This window comes from Camellia sinensis, chromosome 8 (genome assembly GCF_055761805.1).
Source record: "Camellia sinensis isolate YWXY chromosome 8, ASM5576180v1, whole genome shotgun sequence".
Lineage (NCBI taxonomy): Eukaryota > Viridiplantae > Streptophyta > Magnoliopsida > Ericales > Theaceae > Camellia > Camellia sinensis.
In genome coordinates this window covers 146,375,852-146,380,089 of record NC_138968.1, presented here as the reverse complement: position 1 = coordinate 146,380,089, position 4,238 = coordinate 146,375,852, and positions in this window count along the sequence as shown.

Genomic DNA, 4,238 nt, shown 5'->3' with positions numbered 1-4,238 from the left:
CAACTTTTCATAAGCTTGCTCAAGCTCTTCATGATCGCTCTCCGAGGATTCATCATCAGTGATATTCTCAACTGACCTCTTTGGAGAATCTGTTTGTCCTTCAGCTTCAGAAGCCGCCATGAAAGCAAGAAATTGTTTATGACCCTCTTCGCCTTGACCTTCATTGTCACTTTCATCTTCATCAGATTCAGATTCATCATCCCAAGTGATGGCAAGGGCTTTCTTCTTCTTCAAACGAGTGGGGCATTCTTGAGCAAAATGGCCAAATCCTTGGCATTCATAGCATTGGAGTCTTTCAGAGTTCTCTTGTATCTTTCCTTTCTCCTTCTTGGCTATGGGATTAATTTTGAGTTTATCTTTGCCTTTAGATTTATGAGAATGAGTAGATTCCAAAAGATCAGGATTCTTTTTCAAAAAAGATTTTTTAAATTGTTTAACAAAAGCAGCCATAATCTTGGAATCTATCTCGCAATCCTCATCAGAATCCTCTACCACTTTATGAGCACTACTATAAGCAATAGTATCTTTTTGTTTCTTTTTGAAATTCCTATGTGCTTCATAAGTTTGAAGGTTTCCAACCAACTGATCCAGCTTGAGGTTGTCAACATCTTGAGCCTCCTCAATAGCCGTAACTTTTGGTTGGAACCGATCGGGCAAGGATCTCAAAATTTTTCCCACAACTTTGGATTCTGGAATTTTTTCACCTAAATTGAAGCTGGAATTTACAATGTCACTCAACTTCGCATAAAATTCATCAAAGGTCTCACTATCTTTCATAGAAAGGTTTTCGAAACTAGATGTGAGCCTTTGAAGTTTTGAGCGTTTAACAGAAGGAGTGCCCTCATGAATAGTTTGTAAGATATCCCAAGCCTCTTTTGCGACTTCACAATTACAAATACGACTAAATTCTTCAGGTGTGACAGCGCAAAAGAGAGAATTGATAGCTTTACTATTCCAGCTACTATTTTGGTAATCAGTTGTGTCCCACTTATCAATTGGTTTGGGGATTGTAACTCCATCAACGGTAATTGTTGGTTCAGTCCACCCATTCATGACGGATTGCCAAACTTTTTCATCAATAGATTTTAAAAAAGATCTCATCCGAGCTTTCCAAAAAGAATAATTGGATCCGTCAAGTAGGGGTGGTCGAACCATAGAATTTCCTTCACGAATTGTATCCATTATCACAAATCAAACAAGATCTCGTTCTAAAAGAATTTTTTTTTTTTTTTAAAAATTGAACGACCCGCTCTGATACCAATTGAAAAATCTAGAAATCCCCTAGATGTTGATTTGTGATTATGTATCAATTTTAAGCAGAATTTAACAATCCCAATCAAACAAACAAACAATCAAGACAAAGAGACACAGTGATTTAACGTGGAAAAAACCACAATTGGACACCTCCAACTGTGATCAAAAAAACCACGGGCAACAGCCACAAGAACAATCCACTAAGAAGAATTAAAGGAATTACACAGGTATACTCTCAATTACCTAGCGAATCCACAACGCCTAATTGAACCAACCTTTATGTGCCTCTTCCAACCCCATCTTCACCACGGAATTGTCTTTCTGATGAGCCACTCCGGATTCCACCAAAGCTTCAGGCTCGAATTCTTCAGAATCCACAACTGAAGAATAACTCTCTCTTTTGTGTATAACAAACAAACCTTTGATGTACTCTCTTTAGATCATGAGTTGAATACTCAATAAAAACATCAAAGAAAACTCCCAAAGTATCCCCAGATATAAACCCTAGAAACCAAAAAGAAGATCTGGAGCAGTTCTAATCAATCATCTAGTTTTGGGAGAAAACCAAGTTTTTATAGGGAACCAAAAAGTAATCCTAGATTGGGCCGAAAACGAACTCTTTATCAAATCTGGAAATCTGGATTCGCGCGGTCCGCTCGAGCGCCCTTTTCCCCGCTCGAGCGGAGACTTCAAATTCTGTGATTTCATACAGGCTCCACGCTCGAGCGTCGGTTTTGCCGCTCGAGCGGTAAACCACACTATCCAGTACTTTTGCAGGCGACTGCAGAGATGCTGAGAGCTTCCAATCCACGCTCGAGCGCCCGATGTCCCGCTCGAGCGGACAGGCCAAAACTGGAAAATCTGGAAAAATAAAACATGATCGAATGGCAACTTTGAATGCATTTTTGCATTTTTCTTCGGGGGCGCTGCCCCTCGACCCCGCCGTGGCGCTGCCCCGGACCCGCCAAGGGGCGCTGCCCCCTGGACCCCCGCGAGCTGACCGGGCAGCTCGATCCCCGTCATAATCAGCGAAGTGGCAATCTTGAAAGCTTTATCAACACAAACTTCTCTGAAATGCTTGATTCGGGTTGGATTCGCATCTAACAACTCATATCCTCACTGAAATAAAAGTGCGAAAATAAATACAACTGAAAGGAGTTTTGTCAAACGGGATTGCCAAGAAATAAAACCTAACACGCCTAAAAATAAAAGGCCCCGTGGCCAACACATAAAGAAGATCCTCGATCTTGAAATCCTTCTCGACGTTCACCTGAAAAAGGATTAGCAACGTGGGATGAACATAAAGTCTAGTAGGGATCCCAATATGATCCTAAACAATAACAACATACAGATAGCTATGATCATGAATGCTTTAAGTCATATCATATACATATAGTGATGGTTTATACAGAAATATACTTATATATGAACATTTCTCAAAATCATTCATTTTTTTCAACAACATAAGCATTTTACTTTTCTTTCTTCATGATACCTTTTTCAAAATTCATATGACAATAACAAGTTCCTGAAAACAATCTCACAAAGCCTGTTAGGTTTTCTCACACTTTCCGGACGTACACCTGATTTGCCTTTTTGAAACATGTTCACAAGTATCCGATGTCCTTCACATTATTCACAATCTCAATACAGTACTTACGTCCGTTTCCAATACATTCATGTCTTTATATATATATATATATATACATATAGTCAGTACAAAAGGAAAACAAGATGAAACCAACAACTATCTACTCGACAAATGAGGCAACTCGGCCTCCCAGAACCATAACCATCATAACCCATAATATACACAGATATACTGAGAAAATAATGATAAACAAGTCCCGCTCTACCTGCCTTAAACATGGTAAGGCAAGGATACACCTTTAGTCATTTTAGTCTTACTTCATTTCATGACAATTCATTTCAAGTTAATTTATTTCATCTCAATTCATGAGCCAATTCATTACATTTTAGACACCAAACTGAGGCTACAACTCAGTGGTTCTCAATCAACACAAATAGTACACAAACACTTCAAACTTCCATTTCATGGATATTTTGTCCGCGGGTAGCCATCAAACGAGACCCATGTAAACCTAGGCTATACAAGCACTACAATTGCCATTTTACGGATATTTCGTCCACGGGCTAGGCATCCATGTATAATTTCGATACTTTCACCCAGGACACTCTGGCCAACTTAATTATAATGAAGTCCATCCCCTTTCTCCTCCCAAACAATCATTCACACATATGCAATGTATTTAAACATAAACTCAAAAATGGAGTACATCCTCTCTCCACTCCAAAATAACCATACATATACAATGTATATAAATATAGTCATATTCAATGACAACCAACAAAAGATTGATTTCAATTCACCTAGTCCACATGCAATTTCTACAACAATCAAAGCTATCCTCCACCGATAGCCCAATATAGTTATTTCTAAATAGATATACAATCTCTAAAATAGATAAACTATCCATATTTCCATAGACGAGATATGACAATTATCTAACTCCTCCATTTACATTCATATCTAGCCATTTCTACATTTAATACGAAAGGAAAACAAAAATCCAATTCTCACAAGACGTTCAGTCCAAGAACAATGATAATATGTAAAAGTTCCAAAATCCGACCCCAAGTTCATTATCAATTTACGAAGCGTGATGATTTCATTTTCTTTCAAAATGACCACTTTTCTTTATTTTACAATCACACGTGTCCAACTATTTTTCTAAAAATTCATTCTTGTCATTTTACAAAACCAAAACCAAATCCATCCTCTTTATTTTACAAAGCCAATTCCATTGGTATCAAAACCATAACTCAACTCAACTTCATAGGATTAGTCTAAAACAATACCAACACCGTGGTTACTTTCCTTTTTATTTCCTTTTGATATAAACACGATTATACAACCCATATTAGCAAAATATAAAGATTATTCAACTCCCTCCCTTTTAAAT